The sequence below is a fragment of the Thunnus thynnus genome, chromosome 4, assembly GCF_963924715.1.
Source record: "Thunnus thynnus chromosome 4, fThuThy2.1, whole genome shotgun sequence".
Lineage (NCBI taxonomy): Eukaryota > Metazoa > Chordata > Actinopteri > Scombriformes > Scombridae > Thunnus > Thunnus thynnus.
In genome coordinates this window covers 8,749,770-8,772,699 of record NC_089520.1, presented here as the reverse complement: position 1 = coordinate 8,772,699, position 22,930 = coordinate 8,749,770, and the positions used below count along the sequence as shown (strand labels likewise).

The following is a 22,930-nucleotide window of genomic DNA, read 5'->3' as shown; positions in this document are numbered from 1 at the left end:
AAACAGAGGAGAGGACATCGATAGACCGATAGACAGACAGACAGACAGACGACAGACAGAACACGTCACTTAGTTCGGTTTCGTAGCCCTCTTGCTTTTCGGGGTTGTAAATAAAACTTTTGGCCCCGGTTCCATTTTCCTCCCATCGTAGCAATCCACAGACAGAAGGGAAACGACGGGGAAGTGAAGGGACAGCCAACGAGCGAGAGGGAGAGAGCCGCAAGCCGCAAACAGCTGTTTCTAGGTGCCTCCCCCTGCTGATTTTGACAGAGAATCGTTCATAAATTTTCAAAAGTTATTTAGCGTTCTGCGAGTGCTACATTCTTACGTGAGTACTCTGATGAATAGTAGGTTATTCTTTGATTTTGAAACAGTAGCCTTATGTGGTTGTTATTTAGCTTTTCTGAGGCTATTGGATATTTACATGACTGAATTTTATTTTATGAAAAGAATTGCCCCCTCACAATTTTTAACAGCCCCCCCCCCCCCCCCCCCCCCTCAGTCACTTCACCCTGGTGTTGGGCCTGGGGTAAGATATTTTTAACACAAACAGTGACACGAGTATCATCATTCAATAGTAAAACACTCATAAACTGACAGAAGACTCGAGTCCCACCAGTTACGAGTTCAGAGTTCAGCAGTGAGCTAGGAAACTGTTCTGTCTCATGGTGACTCAGATCTCTTCAGTCTGTAAATCAAGTCCGGTTTGTCTGAATCACCAAGATCAACATAACTCACTTGTTTGCAGCATGTTGGTTTGAGGTGTTGGCACCGGCATCAACTTACACTGGAAACCACACGTGCCGGGAAAAAAAAACTGTGTTGGTTCCATTTGGTTGCTGAGTAACATTTTTTGACACCCTGACTGTCTACATCAATGTGTTTCAGCCATGTTATCACCTAGATTTACATCCACAAATCATACAACCCTGGTCACATACGTTAGGGCTACAACTAACAATCATTTTCATTATCGATTGAGCTATTATTTTCTTGATTAAACGATTCGTTGTTTGGTCTATAAAATGTCAGAAAATTGCGAAAAATGTGGTGAAAAATGTTTCCCAAAGCCCAAGATGCAACCTCAAATGTCTTTTTTGTTCCAACCAACAGTCCACAACCCAAAGACATTCAGTTTACTATCACAGAAGACTAAAGAGACAAGAAAATATTCACATTCAAGAAGTTGAAACCAGAGAATTTGGGGATTTTTTCTTAAAAAAAAATGACTCAAAACGATAACTGATTATCAAAATAGCTGGCAATTAACTTTCTGACGATTGACTAATCAATCAATTGATGAACTGCAGCAGCCATAATATACATAATCTTCATTTTGAAGTCTACACTATCCAAGGAACAGGTCACATTACGCCCCGAACATGACGTTGCCTCATAGCTCAGCAGCATGAAGTACATCTTTTCATGGAGCTCATCTTTTCAGATAGTGTTTCTAATCTAAAGGACAGAATTAATGGATTCTCCTTGGAATAAGAGCTGCTGTTACAATAAACACTATAAACCGGGACCTGAATCAAGTAATAAATCAATAAAGAGAGACTGTGCATATAACGAAACAACTCAAAACATTGGATTTAGAATCACAGAGCGAGGGCTTTTTTTTTAATAATAACAATCACAGAGAGGAAATCCATCAAAGAACAGGAAATACAGAAACACAGGAAAGGTTGTACAACCGCTACACAGTAATGGAACAAACGTCATTAATGCTCAGTGGGGAGAGCGGCTTGTTCAACCGCACAGAACAGACGAATCTGACAGATCCGTTTAAAAATTAAAATATGTTTACCAGAGGACAGGTTCTGAAATTAACACCCGCCAAGCGCCGAATGCGAGTAGATTTTCCGTTAAGCGAGTAGATGTCGGAAGGCTATCCGCCACACTGGCAGGTAACTGTTTGTACCAAAATAGTCTTGTAATAAAATATCTGGAATGACGTCTCGGAGGAAATTACTCATATTCGTCCCTATACAGTGTAGACATGCACCATATGTGTTTTTTACACATGTCTACTTCATTGTATCTGATATATTTTGTTTCTTTCATTGTGTGTCCACTGTTTGGCATTTTTGCACTCTGTACAGCACTTTAATCAACTACAGTTGTTTTTTAAAGTGCTCTACAAATAAATTTGATTTGATTAACCATTTATAAATATATTAAAGTACTTTTGCTTCAAATTTTGATCTGGCCTCTTCTTAGGCCAGTGGATTTTTTCATCTACCATTCCCCCTTCGGCAGGTGAGTCAAAACATTAATTTCGGACATCAGGAGCTCACAGGCTGCTACATAGTTCTGTCTGGACATGAGACAGAGCTCTTTAACTCAACTCTCAGTCACTGATGCGATCAAAAAAGGAGCCATCAATAGAAGTCCAGCTACTCAATATCTATCCTTAAACCAACTTCAGCTCCATGCAGAAACATCATGTCCAGCTGGTGATTATAAAACTTAACTTCAGCCTCTCATGCAGTGCAGCCATGACTTTTTTTTCCTCACATACTGTAGAGGATTGAGCTGTTTCCCAGCTTGTAAAAACTCAAGTTTCATTTTTTTTTCCTGACACTGTAACATTCTGCTTTGATTAATCACCACAAAGCCGAAGTACAATCCGATCGATCAGTCAGTCAGTCACTTAATGAGCTAAATCAGACAGATCCTGCCACATGTCAGTTTGTGATCAGTTCAGCTACTGGATGGCGGTTTGCTCACTAATTAAATGTGCCTTTACTGTGTGATGTAGCACCTCTAGATGTTTTCCCAGATGCTTCGTATATTTCACAGAAGTGTCCTAACTTCTTCAGACATTTACAGAGACGCTCTTTGTTCCAGGCTAGGCCTCAACTATGATACGCTGTGGGAATCCCTGAATTGAAAAGATCAGCAAATTATTCAAATAGTCAACTGATGAAAAAAATAAATATCAAATTGATAATATGAGTCATTCAAACATACTAGGAACTTGCTGTTATAGTGTTAAAACATAAAGATTTGCAGCCTTTGTCTATTAAACATCATTAAAAACTGATGATCAAGAAATTAGAAGAGATCATTTATTCAGCTACCAGTCAGGTGTGATGGCACTAAATATTTTTAGTGATTCTGCTAATTGATGATTAATAAAAAAAAATGGTAATAATAGTAGATAACAGCATTATACACCTGGTAGTTTCCTCAACACTTCACAGTCCCTTCAGTAAAACCACCCGGAGCATCAGCAACAGGTAACCGAGGTGAGAGTGACACCAGGGATTACACAGATCCCTCTTCAGGAAAGACTCTGACTGCCTGATCTCTGTAAATAAAGCAGTGAAATATTGAATCCGTTCTTCTTGTTGCTGCGTGAAGCTCCTGCAGGACGTTAGCAGGACAGACACACTGAGTCAGCATCTGCCACTTCCTGTGGTCATCAGGACCTTAACAGCAGCTTCAGACACAAACAGAGCACTCATGTGTCTGCAGGTAAACCTGACTGTATGTCTTCAGCTGGGAGGACGGTTCACGTTGAGGTTAGAGAGATATTATTCATCAGCCAACCATCTGCTCACAATAAACAAAATGTCAGGGAGCCACCACATAAATGGATAAATTGTACCGTTTCTTCTTTGCTGGTTTTATGTGGCTGGCTTGTTCCGTCTGTCCTTTGCGCATGCTCAGTAGGAGGTGAATTACTCATTTGGGGTCTGCAGAAACAGACTGAAACACCTGGTGTGGAATGTGGATGCATTTCGTTTTTGCATGAAAACAGCATTTTAGAATTTAGCCGACTTAACGTAGACGTAGTCTCGGACTGGCACTGACTTATGAACTATAACTGCAGACATTCATATGCTAACATCAGTTTGCTGTAGCTAGGACTGCAGCAATTAACCTGTTATTTTTTTTAATTAACTGATTACTTGTTTGATCTATGAAACGAGAGAAATTAGTAAAATGTAAATTACAGTTTAAGCAGAGTGCAAGTGATGTCATCAAATCTATGTCATATTTTGTCCAATCAAAAGTCAAAAAACCCAAAGACATTCAGTTTACAGCAATATTAAAAGAAACTCCTCACATTGGAGAAGCTGGCTGATGTTTAGCATTTTTGCTTGAAAATTTTTTCTGTTGATAAACTAATCGATTAAACTACGTGTCTCTAGTTATAGCGGATATAGACCACCTCACAACATTAAATTACAACGTCAACCTTCAGGGGAAAAGGGCAGATGTGCTATTTAACACGACAAAAGCCATTAGTGTAGCTATTGTTAAGGCCGTCATCTATTAACTAATTATATCACAAGACAAGACGCATTAGGATCTGGGTGGCAGACCACCTAAGCTGCACCATATCCTGGGGAAAACCCTGAACCTTTATAGGATTGTGCAAAGTTTAACAGAAGAAGAAACCCTAACCACGTGTACTGACTTTATTAAAATCCGTTTGAATTTTACCTGATCAAGACTGAAACTCTTAACTCGTTCATTAGGTTAAAAGTTTTTGATCTTACGCACTTTTTGATGTGCAGGAAATTGTGTCGCTATGTGGATCTCAGGTCTCAGCACATCAGATCAGTACACCACTAATTATCTGCTTTCTCCCTTAAAAGAATACGACGCAGGATTTTCTTTAAAAAATAATGTATAGACTCATACAAAAGTAATCCCTCTAAATCATCACTTATGACCCATTACAAGTGTGTGCCAGTGTATTTATCTGCAGAGACTCTGCCCTCTGCCTGTATTTTCTTATTATTTTGCTGCGTTCAGGACGCTTCTGGGCGTCGACCTTTGGGCAGTGGGTGTATCCCCCAGCCAATAACAGCGCACAGGGTGTGATGTCTGGACCTGTAGCATAGTGACCAGGTTACATCGCTGTCTCCGTCTCTCTCTCCTCTGCTCTGCTCTGCTCTGTGTCCCTGTGTCATGGATGTATAAAGAGCTGCAGGTCTGTGTGTCTGCTTGACCGAGGGCGGGGCTGAGCTACACACACACACACACAGAGCAGAGAGGCCACAGCAGACAGGATGAAGCTCTGCATTCACACAAAATCCGGCAATGCGGCACCTTCCCGCAGGGGTGTGTGTGGAGGTGTGGGCGTGTTTATTTGTGCTTCAGAACTTAATCGCTGTGAAACAATCAGAAAATAATATTTGATTTCTCTGATTCATGACTTCCTTATGACCAGCACTGCTCCCTCTCTTCATTCATTCTCTGTCTCTCAGCCGGAAAGAAGGTGCCAACTTTGAATGCTGCGTGTTTACAAACACCAACCGACAAATCCTGCATAGTATACCTTTAAATTTAAATGGATAAGAGCAGGTTTGCAAGATTTGGTTAGAAATTGCAGACCTGTGAACTCATCAGTGGAAAAACAAGGACCTTTTATCAAAACTAGCCATTCTCCTTTTAGGATCCAGTAAACAATCGAGTCATTGTGCCATCGCTCTCCGCAGAATCACCCAAAATTAAACCTAGCTCTATAAATAAGCTTTAAAGTTTTTCCTTGCGACTGATTTTCTTTGCAAAAGGTCTTCTCTTTTTTTGGTGAATTAGCAGCAGAGGAAAACAGAAGGAGCAATGCCCTCTTTTGGAGGTCACAAGCTGAGGAGGAGTCACCATGAGCCAAGATGCGGGATCCCCCCTCCTTTCTAACGCAATAAGGCAGGACACACCCAGATAGAGAGGGGAGGAGGTGGAGGAGGAGGAGGAGGAGGAGGAGGAGGGGGGGGTGAGTGAGAAGGATGAAATGACAGGAGAGGAGAAAAAAGAAGCAGAGCTGCTGCTGCTCCTCATCCGCCCATCTCAACAGATGACGTAAGGATGATAATTCGCGATCTGAACGCCTGTTTAATTAAAATAAAACAAGCTCCAGGAGCTCGTTTAAGATTTTTTTTTATCACTACCTCTCGTCATTATGACAGCATGAAAAGCACAAGCACAATGTGTGTGATAAATGTGGGGAAACCACTCCAACAAGCTGAACAAGCTCATCCTGAAGGCGCCGCATTCATGACCAAAGTGTGAGGACACCTGTGATACCAGAATTACAGATTTTTAATGTAAAGACCGGAGCGAATAACTGCAGCAACCAGTGTTTTCGCTGCGGGAGGGGAGAGAAGGGGGGGGGGAGAAAAAGCCATTTTCTTATCAAGTTAAACGAAACGGCGTAATTTGCTGATGACAAAAAAGGGTTGGATTTGTGTCATTCTTTTAGTTACCAAGGGAAATGTCGGAAAACAAAACATTGTAGGCAGAGGTTATGAGCAAACTGTTTCCAGACACTCGGAGACATCTGCATGCGGTCTGATTTGCTGCTTTCGTAGCCACCGCAACAGCCGATATGTGCCGTCCTATCGTCCGGGTAGACCGGTCACAACAGCGCCATTTAAAACCTGCTCATTTAAACTACATGTCCTTGTTAGGTCGTAAACATTAAGAGTTTAGACATCTTTTAACCTCCTTCTATATCATTATAAACCGCTTTTCAATTCGGCATCCATTTACTACACCTCAAACACCCTTATTTTACTAAATATGACAACTTTACCAAGTGAATCACACTCATGCTCTCTTGGGTGGATAATAAACAGCGGAGGGAGGCAGGAAATAGCGAGCACTGCGTACCCCGTCTAAAAGTTAATCTTTTATCGAAAGTGGATGTTATTCGATAAATTACATGTGTTATCAATTGTAAACCGTCGTACAGTGTCACGGTGTGTGTTTAACGGGCGGTTGGGTTTGTCGGAAACCGGTGTAAGTTGGCGTTTTCACGTCCACATTTTTTGAATGGAGACTTGACAGCGTTCACTGCAGACGAGAGAGAGGCACGTATCGGGGCTGTAACCTAGCTAACTGTCGGGACGTTAGACGAGAAGAGAGACAGAGAGAGAGAGAAAAAAAAGGGGGAAACGTGCCTCGGAGGTTCGTGAGACACAGTAGAGATTAATCTTAGCAGAAAAATCCAATAAAACAAGAGGCCATATTGTCGCTGAACAGGAGAGTTGCGCTTTCACACCTGTGGAAAATCCCAAATTCGCTTGTAGTTGCTAATAAGTGGATGTCAAGGTAAAGAAACGGCAGTTTGTCAAACGTTACCCGGATGCTAAGCAGTGCGGACAACCGGGGACACGACAGACTCCTTAAAAACACGTTTTTAAAAAAAAAAATTCACCTTAACGTCTCCTGACAGACATCGACGTTATGTTTCTTATCTGTTAAGTCACAAGTGAATTGAAAGGAAGCGGACTTGTGGCGAGTTAAAGTTTTTTTTAAAAAGAACTGTGAAAATAGACGTTACCTCCAGTCGGGGGTGGTGAGGGAAGGGGGGGGGATCCTTGTCCAAACCTCGTCCTGTGGTTGTGTTGGTTGAAGCAGAGCAGCGTCTTCAGTTCAGAGGGGTTTGTCCATTTCCCCGCAGGGCTCCAACTTGACAACTGCAGTGGTGAAAAATGATTGACAGACCGGCTGGGAGAAAAATCTTCCAACGTCCCCTTTTTTTTTCTTCTTCTTCTTGTTCCGACGTTTATATCAGGTTTTTTTCTTTTGACACTAATTGCATTCGTGCAAGCATCAGCTCTGGTCCTGCAGCGGCAGCCCCGGGGAAAGAAAAACAAACCGGATCCAGATTCAGTCAGAAATCAATCCGTTAAAAAGGGGGGAAAAAAACAATAAACTCCCCCCTCTCTCTCTCCTGGAATAAAAGCAGAGGAGGGAAAGACTGATAACAAAGAGCAGATCCAGTAAATGAGGACTGGTTGGTGTGTTTGTGTTGCAGAGCGGTGGGTGGGACTGGGGAGGGGGTGGTGGTGTGGTGGTGGTGGGGTGGGGGGGGGGTCCGGCACATTCAAACCAGCCCAGAGAAAAGACCCAACGTCCGGATCAGCGTCTTCTCCTCCTGGCTCGCTACGCTGGGGAAGTGAGAGAGGGAGGCGAACTGGTGCTGGAGACCGCGAGAGAGGGAGGGACCAGCCCGGGATTACCCTGTTTTTAAGGTGGATCTATGAAATAATTAGCTAATCAGGCAGAAACAGAGCCCTGCTATCGAGAACATCAGCCCCGGGGTTGTGATGCAGGCTGAAGCCCTGGAAACTTGAGAGGAAGTATCATCTGAGAGAGGGAAAAAAAAAAAAAAAATGCACATCTGGATCTATTCTGGAGCAAAGTATGGAGGCTCACTCCTGCCCAATGCAGAGAAATCAAAATGATGATACAGTATCTCATTTATGATTACACAGGCTGATATCTCCTTTTGACTTATTTTATAAGATAAGATATGATATGAAGACAGATGATTGCCACTTTTGGAGAAGAAAATCAGATATTTCAAAAATAAAATTAAACTATATAGAGAGAAAAAAAGAATTTCAAGAAAAAAAGTTCATTTCAAGAATAAAGTTGTAATATTTTGAGAATAAAGTCATAATATTTCATGAATTATATTTCAAGAAAACTGTCATATTTTGAGAAAAAAAAAAAGTCATAGTATCTCCAGACAAAGCTGAGAGACAGATTTAAATGTTTTTGTTTTGTTTTGTTTTTTAGTTATGTTAAGTTATGAGTAATGAGTAATGTTGGGGGGGAAGAGGACATGACAGGACCAGTATGTAGGATTTAGTGGCATCTACCATCACCGACTGATTACCCCTCCCCTCACACTCCCCTTCCAAGCGTGTAGGAGAACCTACGGTGGCCATGAAACTTGCGAAAAACGCAAAAAGGCCCTCTCTAGAGCCAGTGTTTGGTTTGTCTGTTCTGGGCTACTGTTGCAACATGCAACAACAATGTGCAACATGGCGGGCTCCATGGAAGAGGACCGTGGATGTATTATAAGAGTTGGATACTGGACCAAAAATGGCACCCATTCAGTCCCATAAGAATTGCTCAGCTGGTGCATACACCAAAATAAGTTTCTAGCTTCTGGGTTTGCTTCCGTGTTGTGCAGCCCATTGAATATGCACAGTAGTGTTTTCCCCACTGGCCCCGTCCACGAGTTCCTGCATTTATAATGGTGGTCTATGGGGAAAATGCTTTATGGGCCACAAGGGGATTTTTCACTGCAATACCATGAGTGGCCACTGGGAACAATTGGCTGCAAGGCTGAGCAGCGGAGCCCTATGCAGCTCTTATTATACGTCTATGAAGAGGACCTACTCCCCATGTAGATATGAAGAGCTCATTCTAAGCTAATGAAAACACAACAATTCTTAGTTTCAGGTGATTATACACTAATTAAAACACAGCTATAAATATTATATTACATTTCTGCCAAGTCCGTTCCATTAGATGCCACTAAATTCTACACACTGCATCTTTAAGTTGTAATACCTTCATTTTAAGAAAAAAGTTGTAATATTTCAAGAATAATTTTGTTGAGAATAAAGTTAAAGGTTAAAGTTAAATAAAGTTGTAATATTTTGAAATAAAAGTCATAATATTTCAAGATTAAAGTTGTAATATTGTGAGAGAAAAGTTGTATCATTTCAATAATAAAGTCATAATATTTCAAGAAAACAGTCATGATATTTCAAGAATAAGGTCATAAGGTTTTGTTTTTATGTTGCGTGTCGTACCGTTCTCTCTACTGCTGTTTTCCTGCCTTCTCTGCACTTTCCACTATTGAACAAAGGCAAACATACATGAAGAGGTAAAACCATCCTGACAAAGTGAATATTATTTTGACGGGTAGAACTTTATTATCTTCTTTCTAATCCTATTAATCATCTCATGACCCCTCAGATTTGTTCTCTGACACCTCAGAGGGCTCACAACCCCCAAGTTGGGTACCACTGCTTTAATTTGTATCCAATAAAAAAAATACCAAATTTAATCTGAGTGAAATTGAATCTCCCCTGAATCAAAACAGCACAGAGTCTGCATTGAATAGCAGTGTATTGAATCATTTTTGTATCATGAACATGTCTCTAGCTATGTTTTTAACCTTCAGAGAGCAACAGACACTTGTCTTTACAAACGTTTTATGGCAGTCGATGGGTATGTTTAACGTTTTCAACTGGGGTGTTTTTTTAAACTGCCTTGGTGAAAATCTACTAAACTGCTCCTATGATATGATTAAAGCTCATGCATGTACATTGTTTTACAATGTAGTTATGAAAAAGCAGACACCATTATCAACAAGAGATCAAGATATACTGTACATTAATAATACTGTTTGAGCTCATGTGTGGTGAATTTTTCTGGTCCAAACACAGAACATGAACAAAGAATCTGAAAAGAAAATTCTCTCTGACTGCCAACTGGCCACTCAATCAGCTCTGCCTCCTACGCTATGCTAATGACAGAGAGGCAGAGAGGTGGTTAAAGCTGCCATTTAACAGCACAGCACACTGCTTCACTTTCAATAAAAAAAAATAAAAAAAAATGACTGCAGATGAAGGAGAGCCACTGATTGTGATAACTCTTCCCAAAGTCACCGTCAGTTACCACCATTCACAGCTCGTCATCCTTTTTCATAATATAGATAGGAAATATAGATAGAAATGCTGTGCAATTTGCTGTATTATTAATGCCCTAACCTTACATAAACCTTACGTAAAATGGATTAAAGATTAAGGCTGGCAATAGTCTATATTTTTCTTATTGTCAACAAATCTCAATTGTAGAGCCAAACCAACAATGAACTCATCCTACTTACAAGTATTGTGTGTGTATCCAAAACCTGATATATATCTCATTCCTCTGTGCCATAGATCTCCATTGTTATCCAAAAACTGTTAAAACCACTTCAAATTAGTTACACTGCTGCCCTGGGTGACATGTTCCTTTGCTCCCGAAGAGTATGATTACAGTAGTTTGTTTAGAAAAGGATCCAAAGACTAATAATAGCGATTACGTTTTCATCTCTCCTGAAGAGCATTTCCTGTAAGGCAGACACCACTGCACACGTGCGGAGTTGTGGTTCCGTTTACAGCTTTGCTAGCTTGTTGTGCTACATATCGCAACCTCTTGACTGTGTATTGAAGTTCTTTGAGAAATTTTCAGTGTAGTACAAAGAAACACAAAGACGTTGTGAGAGTGACAAACTTATTGATGTTATTACTTTTTGAATCCATTTCTAAACAAACTATGATAACCACTGTCTTCAGGGATGAAGGAACATGTCACCCAGTGCAGCGGTGTGACTCACTGACATGTTTTTAAGAGTTTTTGTACGACAACAGAGGTCTATGAGGAATAAGATATATCAGGCTTTGGATACACACACAATACTTGTAAGCAGGATGAGTTTATTGTTGGTTTGGCTCTGCACTTGTCATATCCTTTTTATCCTTTTTGTCCACTTCAGGGCAGCAGAAACAAACCTTAAACACAACTTTGATACATAAACACCATATAAATTTGATATGGCGAAACTGCTAGCTAGCAGTTGCTTATTTACGCAGACACAGAAAAACAATAATTTCGAGTCATGTTTGTGTCCACCTGATCGATGTTAGTTCAATATTTCCTCTCCTTTTAACTCTGGTTTTGGTCTCCACCAACTCCTGAGGAAATATTTGGGAGCTGCTAAATGCTCCACTATGTTCACCAGCTGGTCTTTAACTTTGTCTGTTTGTAGTTTGGTGCTGAGCAGGAAGAGTAAAGGTGGCGGGAAAATCAAAACACTGAGTAAAAGACACTATAAAACTGAGATTAAGTGCAGAGTCTTGTGATAATTCTCTGTGTTGTCATCACTACAAGTAACCCCTTTCACATACAAGTGGTCATGTGATTCATTGATAATATTAAAATATTGATTATAGCCACTTTAAATAATGTTGTATTTGCATCTTTGCTGTCACGTGGTCCTTTCTTCCTTTTACATTTGATTGATGCTAAATTCAAGGATGTTGTTTTAAGAGAATATTATAATTACAGACTGTCAACAGTAAATCATTGTGTAACTTAAGAGATTTTTCCCTGAATACCACACAGACAAGGTCACTGTAGTGCTTTCAGCCCTGAGTAATGTCTGCAGAGCTTCCTCTCAGGCTACCACCAATCATATGGTTTGGACAAAAAAAAAGTCAACAAAGCACTTGTTACTGCTTGTAAAGCGAATTTATGTGAGTGTTCAGTTACAACTCAAGGCACCTACATGAGCTAACAAGCATTTTTATCAACTGTCAGACCTCATCTGGATTTTGGCAACTGCACAGTCTGAGGACACTTTTATGGAGATTTTAGTGAGTAAATCAAAATGAAACTGAAAATATGGAAGGAACAAAAACTGGATTTTGAAAATAATAAACTTTCAAAGTCACCTGATAATATTGGTGAAAAGTTTTTCTTTACATTCATGCAACATTTCAGTGTTCCCGCTGTGAATCAGATGGGAAGAATGTGCCGCATCAGGACTCACCTGCCTGATTCTCTGCAGTCCTTCACCTCCCCTCCTGAACACACTGTTGTCACAACACACCTGTGTATCTAATGTCAATACATCCTGCAGAGTCTGCAAGCAGGATGGGCAGGAGAAACACTGAACATTTCATGTGAAGAGACAATGACCACAAAGTCCATCAAAACTCAAAATAAACTGTGGTAGATAAAGGGGACACCTATAGAATGAGCTGATTTTTGGTATATTCCTTCTATAGCACCAAGTACACCAGGTAATGGTGTACTTGGTGCACTTGGTGTCATGGTGTACTGCAATGAAATTGGCTTTATTTACTGTATCTGGCGATTATTTAATGAAATCTAAATCAACCATCAAACAATGGTGGCTCTGGTTTGATGAAGTCTGACAGGCAGCTGGCAAAGTTCATCCGTGCTGCATAAATTTCTGTCACAGTTGTGGAGAGTTGTGAAAACTTTCCTCTCAGGTGTTACTTGATTGTTTTAATTTGTTTTTAATTTGAAGTAATCGCTATTAACGGCACCACCATCAAAATATCCTCACAAGTGAGCCGATACCTTTCTTAAAAAGCTCTTTATCACTTTTTCTAAAGCACTGATGTATTGAAGCTTCAGTGACTCACTTTGAAGAAACTTTGAAGTAAAGGCAGAGGTTCAATAGTGTTGAATCTTCTTATCGAACCTAATTAGGTTTAGCTTTCAACATTTGCAAGTAATGAGAGTATAAATGAAACTCTCTTTAATCACCTTTTGTTAATTGAGAAGGTAGAAACACTGCAGTTTTGAGTGTCAGTCTAATTAATGTTGACAACCTGTAGCTATCACCCGAGAATGAGATAAGCAACAGAGGATATGAAATTTTAATTTATAAACAGTTAAATAACAGCTGGAGCCTACTAACTTTTGCATCTTCTTTTTCACCAGCTACTTAATCTACATACTACAAGTCCTGATCTATGAAGCGGATCGTCTTCAGTTACGGTGTGATGAAGAGTAACCACTCTGTCAGCCTTGTTGAACTACAACAGCAAACAGTCCACTCACAGCCAAAGAGTTGTGAAACAGAGCTATGTTTCTTTTTCTTCACAAATTATCACATTTTGCAGAGAGCATGTTAACCAGACAAACAAAAGATGGACTTAAAGTTGTTACTGAATTAATGTAAATTAGATACAATCTGCCACCAGTTTATCATTTTCACAGACAAAAGCAGAGATCAGCACTGACTCAAAATGAGAAGCTGCTATCGTTACCTGGATGCTTTCCAAATTGTTGCAAAAAAGCAAGAAGATATAAAAGTTTTTTAAGTGGTTAGTTTTGGAGTGTAACAAACTTGGAACTGAATCCAAAATGAACCCAACCCTACACTGGAGTTGGTCATTGTGCTAAAATGATGTTTGAATTGCTCCTAAAACTAAAAACCTAAGAGTCTTAAAGGAAAATTCTTGTGTTCTCCAGTCTGGATCTTCATAACTCATAACTGAGGCTTTTCTGACTGTGGGTCAATTTGCCATTTCTGATGTAGAGGATAAGCAGCCATTATACCTGTTGTTTTTAATGTTCTTAGAAGGTGATGATAAAAGCAAATTTCTCCTGTTTGCTACCGCCTCTCTGACATGAACACACACTACAACCCACAGCCTCACACCTGTAAACAAACCAGCGTGAGCAGATGAACAGGCAGCAGTATGGTTTGCCAGAAAGTTGTTCTGGAAGTAGATCGTTGTGCAGCCAGTTACAGCAGCTAATTTATCAGACTGTTGGAAAAGGTTTATGTAAAATTTAAGTTTATTTAGAAAGCTCAGGAGGCTCATACTGCTTGACAGTGTGACAATAACAAAAAATACTGGAATTTTCCTTTAAAATTGGGACTGACATACCCACTGTTTCTTGTGGTGTTTATTTTTGTATGTTTCTCCTAACTTGGCCAGTTAGACGCTCCTTTTTAGCTTTAAGCTGTTTTGTGAATGGGCCCTTGATCTATAACCTAAACCATCAAAAGCATTTGATTGGTTGCTGGAGGCAATCCAGAACCTGAAGGGGGAGCAACCTGAGAGACTCTGTTCAGGGAAAACAAGTCACCTTTCCATCTGTTCATGGCTGCAAAGACAGCAGGAGCTCACACACACACACACACACACACACACACAGGCAATGAAGACTGGTTACTTGAAATTTCAGCAAAGTTCTTTTTTGACAACCACTGTAGTTTCTGTAGATTTCTCAGTGAAATTGGTTCTGATTTGTTTTGTAGTCACATTTCTGAATTTAATATCCATTTTCTGAATGCAATAAAAAAAAAAAAAAAAAGCAGCAGGGCATACAGACTGGTTTTCCTGGACCACTTGTTACTTAATGGCTTCCTGTTCAACCAGCGCACATGATCAGTCCCATAAAAGTTCTGTATGAGTCAGTTTGCTTTATCAAATCTATATTTTAAGTTTTTCTCTTTAAAGGAGTTGCTCTCATTTCCTTCCTTCAGTGGAAAGGAAACTTATGTCTTTAACCCAACCTCCAACACCACCAACTATACACTAGAGTATAATTAGATATGTATGAACAATTTCATTATAGAAATGCGTTAATGGGAGAAATCATTATAAGCCGTATTTAATAAAATAAAAAATAAAAAAAAGCTTGGTGCAGCACAGACGGAAGCAGGCTGCTGACGGATCTTGTTGTCTGCGGTGTAATAGCGTCATACATCACTGTGTGATGTGTTATTGGTGCTTCTGCCCTGCAGTTTCACAGATACGAAAGACTGATTCCACCTGCAGCTCAGAGTTACTGCAGCACCGAGCAGCTGTGGCTGAATTTCATGGAAACATGGTTTTATATATTTTCTGTTTTATTTTTAGCTTTGTGGCTCGGTGACACTTTGGTTGTGAGTTAAATATGTAAATAACTGATGGATGAGTTATCATGAGACTTGGTTCAGAAGTTCAGGGTCTTCAGAGTTTTTCTGGCTTCATTTAGCAGCAGCAACCTTGTGTACTGAACCTACATTTACATTTTGTCCAAAGCGACTTACAAGCGAGGTAAGACAATCAAGAGGACAGTGACTCAAAAGAGCTGTGGTACAAATTCTGAAGTAGCTGTCTAGGTACAAGTGCAATAAGAAACGCTAGACAGAAGGTTTTGTTTGTATAAGAAATACCATTAACAACCAGAAAGAAGTGCAACAATCAACAAAGTGCTAAAAGGTTAAAGGGGCTCGAATGTTTTCAGGCTTTCAGTTTCTCGAATGCACTAAGGCAGTCAGCAGACCGTATGGAGCTGGGCAGCTCATTCCACCATTGCGAAGCAACAAACAAAAAGAGTCTGGATCATGAATTTGTACCAGGCAGACCAGAGGGGTCGGTAAGGAAACATATACGGCCTGATGAGTCACTCAGTGTAGGAAGGTGCAAGTCCATTCATCGCCTTGAAGGAAAGCATCAAACCTTTGAACTTGACGCGAGCCGCCACAGAGAGCCAGCGGAGGAAGATTGAACAGAGGTATCTGTAAATGTCCAGTAGATTTTTCAGAATACTTCTTGGTTCAACTTTAACCCAACATACTGCATAGGTGGATTCAGCGGGGTGGCCAAGGGGGGCAGCGCCTCCCCTGGAATTTGACTAGAAACCCAAGATGCCATGTCACATTATTAATTACTTCTGCCTCACTGTGTTTAACCCACAAGTTAGTCTTACTGCTGTCTTTGTTTGGATGTACAAGATGCAAGATGGAATCAAAAAGTGTGTCCCATGTGCAGTGTTGCCACCTAATTTTCACATCACATCCAGCGACTTTTAAGACCTCTTCAGCAGTTTTTTTTTGTTTTTTTTCAAAGCCAAGCCTCAGAGCCTGTTTAGGAAGACATTAGCTCATGTCCCTTGAAAAGATCACCAGTATTCCTCAGTGCACTCATCCTGCTCACTGTGGCTGCAGGACTGGAGGCTGACTGTGCTCAGTGAGTCCACAGAGCAGCAGCAGCTAAGTCCAATGAGCTGTGAATGTGCATCGACCAATCACTAATCCCTATTGTTTGTCTGGGAAATTCTCCTTTGTTTTTGTTCTAAATAAAATAATTGATTATTAAACTGTTAACTTTTTTTTTTTTTTAACACAATAGCACAAAGTTCACAGGAGTTAGTTTATTCTTGAGCCTCTCTACTCAAGATATTTCAGTTACACAGTCTATTCAACTTCAAAACCTTTGTTTCAACTGTTTCTGTAGCCTCTGCTTTCTAACTTTGTCAGGCTTTGTCTTCCTGTCTAGGAGACTATAATAAATATAAATTATAGTCAAGTGGCTATAATTGATATTTTTTATAATAACAATGTATCAAATGACAGTGTGTAATGTCAGAGGCGTCGCTCGTAGTGATGAACCGACAGAGAATTATCAGCGACTCTGCAGCTGCTCTCGGTTTTGCGGAGCTTTATAGTGAGTTTCAGCTCATTGTTTAGCTGTCCGGCTGCAACTTTACTGTTTTGGTTCACTCTCAGAGTTCTCACAGTGTCATTTTCAGCTGCAGCAGGCGGCTGTTTTCAGAAGAAAAGCTCTAAAAACACACTGTACACTACCTGCTCAGCACCGAACAGCAAACAGACACAGTTAGCTGTAGACTAGCTGGTGAACATAGTGGAGCATTTAGCAGCTAAAGAGCCAGATATTTCCCTCAGGAGTTGGTAGAGAGTAAAAACAGAGCTAAAAGAGAGTGACTATTGGACGTACGTTCACCAGGTGGACAGAAACATGACTCCAAATGAATGATAATGTTGCTCCATAACTGCTGGATGTGGAAATAAGCAACTGTTTGCTAACAACATATTAACTTAAAAGGTGATGATATGTCAGTGTTGTGTTTGCAAGTTGTTTCCGCTGCCCCCAAGAAGCCAAAAAATTAGTTAATGCAGGTAAAACAATTTAAAACCATTTTAATTTCAATTTTACCTCCAAAAAAAGTTGTTGTTGTTGAACGTTGGCTGATAGTGTTGCTGTCTGTTGCCCTGCTGTGACGTCTTTAGTGATTTCAGGCACAGATTTGATGAGTAAAATGTTTTCAGAAAGGATAAGAACGACGGCTCAAACTCTGAAAAGGTTGTAAAAAACAAAATTGTCCTTTAATGTTTCATAGTAATGAGTCCAACTTTTAAAGTCACATGTTAACAGAGAGTTCTTTTACAAGTGATTTTACTGTGAAAATGTGCAAGAAGAGGAACAAATCTAAATTTTAATCTGAATCACGAAATCATCAATCGGCAGTCCTGCTGGAATGCAGAGCAGTTTTCCACAGAAACTTTTCAGTGTTAATGTTAATTATGAAATGGAGGCTGTGATTCAAATCCATCAGGCTTATGTAACGCTGTGACTTCCTGGGGTCAGGATCCACCTACACTGCAGCTATCTGACAACACACAGCATTTAGACAACTACTTGAGGTGGAAACACATAAATCTCTCCATATATGCACTGACAAGGGTGACTGGATGTTGTATCCATGGCTACCTTCTCACGTAATCTGTATTATTTTTATCACAAAGACTTTTCTGTTTTTTCTCCCGAGCCTCCCGCTAACATGATATACACAGATTCAGTTCTATATGTGAAGGAACCAAACAAGCTCGATAAGAGAGAGGGTTTTATCATCAGCAGTATGGACAAACATGGAGTCCATGTGACTTTAACTGATGTACAAGTCAGTGATATGGTTTCTATTTGCTGTATGTTTGCAGAAGATATGGTTGTAAGTAATTAGGATAGACAGATTTTCTCACTTTCTCTGCTTCCTGAAACTAAATCTGGGCGCTGCTCAGGAGGTGATACTAAATGTAAGTTTCAGGTATTAGTCGGCTGCAGTTCTGTCGATTAGCCACTATTTTATCACTGCGTCTGTATGGAGAGGAACAGTGAAAAACGCTTGTAGAACAAACCAACATGTCCAGACCGTCACTGGTGAGAGGAGGACGCTCAGAGGGGGCTGCAGTCAGCGGTTAGAAACCAAAAAGTGAACCAGAAAAATTTCACAGCAATACAACACACAGTCAATCACACAGTCAATCAAAGCAGGGGAAATTAAAAAAAGATCAAACGAGATTATAGGAAAATTAATGAACACAGTGGAGCAGAGGAGTAAACTGAAAAACTATAGTTGCCTGGATGACGTTATGTCGTGATGTCTCCTTTAAAGTTTGTGGGTTTTTTTTTTACTTTTTAAATCTTATTTTCATCAGTTTTTATTATATATGAAAATAAAACTAGAGAGCCTGTCTAGTGGGAGATTTATCATTCATAAATGAAGACCTCAACATCTGTGTGTTTAAGCCAGAACAGTTTTAATCAGTGTGAAGATACAGTCTGTAGAAACCCCAAATCCCCAGACTAATTTCACAGTTTTGATCATATTGTTCTGACTCCGTTATTATTATCAGTGGAATAAACAGCTTCACTGAGCTCACCTTGGACTGACGGAGCTAAATTTAAAATTACTTTAATGTAACCCTGACAAATTCAAATGCGTGCAGTTTAACCACGACCTCATCCGTATCCTCAGTTGACGAAGAAGAAATACAGCCTTCGACAGTCGAGGTGAAAGGTCAGGAGAGAATCCATACGAGGCGACGTTGTTCTAGATCGAACATCGATTCCTGTCGCCTGCTCAGGGAGTCTCCCATCATCCTCATCGTCACAGCTCCTGCAGCCAGCTGTCAGCTGATGGATACCCAGGCAGAGGGGTCCCCGCCCTGGGCAGTAGGATGAGGCTTCCCCCCTGGCCTGGAGCTCTGTTGGTGGTCCCGGACATGGAGTCTAACCCTGTCATTACTGCTGCCCAGGGGGGAGGGGCTGCTCACTGATACTATTAACTTTTCATCAGCACCTCCAGCTTTCAACTCAGAGGATCTCCTTTCATTTCACCAGTCCATCATGCACTTAGAGATATATATATATACATCTACAGACACGCTGCCAGTCACTCAAACTTACCATTCTCTCATAAAAAGCAGAATATCATCATCGCTGCTACAGCTCAGAAACTTCACCGCTGACCAGAGGTGTGAGAAGTAATTTAAGTTGAACATGTCTTGGACTAGTTATGCATACATTTTCACATCAGTATTTTTGTTCGATATTGAAAACACTTCTTTAAAGACTCTCGTAACCTGACACTGATAGTTCAATCAGCTGATGCTTCTGCACTCACACTGACCATCACAGCTGACATTTTACTGTGAGACCACATGTGCATTTTATGAGAAATGAAAGCAGAAGCACAAACTGATGATAAAGATAACATTTCCTCACATTTAGACTTCCTAAGGTCAGGTTCAGAAAGGTTCAAGTCTGTCTTAAAACAACAGTCAGGTGTCCATATGAACACTAAAAGAGGTTTTCCTCGCTGTAATCATTCCTGTTCATACTGGCCATTAAAAGATTCCCTTCAAATGTGCTTTCAATGTAAGTGATGGAGGCCAAAATCCACAGTGTGTCCACACAGTCATCTGGTGCAAATATGCATTTAAAAGTTGATCTGAAGCTTATATGAGGCTTCAGCAGGCTGAGTTAGTCATATCAAGTGGATATCTGCCACATTTACAGTCTTTTTAGCATCAAATTCCCTCTTTGTGTTTTCTCGGACAGTGTTTCCCTGTTGAGTTGTGGTGGAAGTATAGTAACAAAAAGAGGAGCTTTGGCACTAAAAAGACTGTCACATTGAAGGATATCTTCTTGATTTGACTCATTTGGATGCTGAAGCTTCATATTAGCTTCAGATAAACTTTTAAATACATTTTTGCACAGAAAGAGGCTTGTGGATTTTGTCCTCCATCACTTACATTGTGAGTGCATTATGAAGGGATCTTCTAATGGCCAGTATGAACAGAAGGGATGATTACAGCAAGAAAAACATGTTTCAATGTTCATTTGGGCTCCTGACTGTTGTTTTAAAACAGACTTGAAAAATTGTGAACCCGTCCTTTAAGCCTCATTGCAGAACTCTGTGTCACATTTGGTAATAGGCTTAATTTTGATCACCATGTGAACTCTCTTTAACTTTATCTTATTTATTCATATTTTGTTACTCTATACATTCCTTGGAGTTATGTCTTTTGTAAAGCGCTTTGTAACTTTGGCTTTGAAAAATACGATAAAATTATTATTATGACTCTCTTCCTATCACCTTGCAGACCTGGAGTCTCGAGGAAGAAGATCTGCAGCAGCTGATCTGAGTCGACCAAACCGAACGATCCAGACTCACCTCAAAAACTGCATCTGGTATTCAGACACTCAACGATCCAACAACGGCTGAAGGAGCTTATGGTGTCTTAGTGTGATTTAGTGTTGATGTGTTTGTGGGTTTGATTCTTCTGATCTTCTGCAGTTAAGCAGCAACACATCAACACATCCAGCCTGTTCTCCAATTCTCCACCAGGAGAACTGTGAAATAGCAGGTTGTGATTTTGTGTGTGTGTGTGTGTGTGTATGTGTGTGTGCGTGTGTGTGTGTGTGTGTGTATGTGTGTGTGGGCGGGCTCTGGCCTTTTCCCCTCCTCTCCCACGTCCTCCAGCTCTGCCGCAGCATTAGCATGCAAACAGCAGCTGCAGCGCTGCACCCCATCGCTCACTTCAAACAGCAGCACAACCTAAGCTCCCACACACACACACACACACACACACACACACACACACGTACATATATACACACACACATACATATATATATACACACACACACACACAGGGACACACTATGACCACATTGCACAGTTTATATATCACAACAGTAGAAGAAATATCACTTTGTACATGTCAATGAGATGTATTCTTTTGACATTCAACCCACGCAGTAAGTGACACACACACACACGCACAGTTAACAACCCACACAGTGTGAGCACCGCGCACACACACACACACACACACACACACACACACACCTGAACACACACAGTTGCCATTAACCTGCACTCAGTCTGTTTTTCTGCAGAGCCAATTCAGCTGTTCAGGATGTTTTCTTGTTTCTTCACTTTCTTGGATTTAAAGTTGTGCGTCAGGAGATTACAGAGAAGCTACAGAGTCTGTTCATCACAGCCTCGACCAGAACCCAACCTGCTCCTCCTCAAAAATGTATCTACACTTTAAACTATAGGGACAAGGATACAAACACTGGTATGTACAGTTTCCAGGAAATAGCCATGGCCTTGCAAACTGAGTCTGACACATTAACACCACATTGTTATCCAGAGTCCAGTATGCAAACCTGGACACACCCCACACCCGCAAAGCTCAACACAAACATGAACTGATGTGTTGTCTGTAATTATCTTTAAATCTCTAAATTCTAGACCCGACCCGATAATATAAGACTTGGCTTGACCTGTAATCAAATAAGGGCTCAGAGCTGTTGCCAGGCAGTACAGGTAAAAGCTCGGGGTGTAAGAGGAAATCATTAAATCATAGAATAAGTGAAACAATACAATGATATGTGCACATTTCAGATGTTTCCTGTGGAGTGGAACTTTATGCAAAGCTAGCACCATGTGGAAACAGAACCACAATTTAATGTCAGTTTACCTCATGTGCTTAAATCACATGACAGGACTTTGCATTTTTATCATTAGATCACTAAGGACTGATGTTTTGCATATGGATTCATTTATGTTTATTGGACATAAATGAGGCTTTTCAGATACACAGATGAGAAGCAGGAATAGTTTAACCTACTTATTTGCACATATTTATAGTTTGCACAACTATAATTGGCAGCTCTGGTATGTAAACATGCCAACAAACATCAGCTACCTGTTCACTGTTCATTGTCAGTCACACAGAGTTCTTTTCTAGAGCTGCAACGACTAGTCAATTAATCAAATAAATCAGTGTACAGCAAATAATTTTGATAATTGATTTATCATTTTACTCATTTTTTTAAGCAAAAATTCACTAGTTCCAGTTTCTCAGATGTGAAGATTCGCTGCTTTTATTTGTCATATATGACAATAAACTGAATCTGATGGTTTTGGACTGTTGGTCAACAAAACAACAACAAAACAGGACATGTTTCACTATTCTCTAACAATTTATAGAGTAAAAATTTAATGATTAATTAAGAAAATAATCTGCAGATTAATCAATAGTGAAAATTATAGTAAGTTCCTGTAACCTGGAGCTTCCGATAATCTAAACTTTGAAGAATTTGTAACATCTTGGTTCAAGGGTCTGTCTTGTAATTCCACTGAGTTTTAAAACCAGAATGTTTTGGAAATATATCATTTTCATGCCCGACTTGGTTTTTCAATCAATAGAAGGGCCTCACCAGGAGTAGAAGGTGGACAGAACAGAGCAAAGACCAGTTCTCCAGAGCCAAGTGCATCCCTCAAGACAGGTCAGCTATCTGGAAGGATGCTCGAGCAGCAGATAGTCATGCTCTCTCTGTTCTGTAGTGTCAAAAAATCATCCTGCTGCCTGATTCTCTCCTGAATCAGAGCATGAGGAGGTGGCGGTGAGGAAACTGAGGGAAGAACAGACTTCTAGTACTGGCTCGGCTACCTCCATCACTCCCATGACCGTAATTATTAACGTCAT

At 40.3% G+C, this 22,930-nt stretch overlaps 1 protein-coding gene across 3 annotated transcripts in view; it reads right to left on the bottom strand.

The window, feature by feature from the left end:
• LOC137181083 (plasma membrane calcium-transporting ATPase 1-like) overlaps positions 1–7,800 on the bottom strand; it is a 105,166-nt gene extending 97,366 nt beyond the window's left edge. For 2 of the 3 annotated variants that reach the window (XM_067586447.1, XM_067586449.1), the window contains exon 1: positions 7,304–7,800. The gene's annotated coding sequence lies outside the window, so the exon portion shown is untranslated. The remainder of the gene's footprint in view (positions 1–7,303) is intronic. The other variant, XM_067586448.1, reaches the window with a different exon arrangement.
• Positions 7,801–22,930: the final 15,130 nt, after the last annotated feature.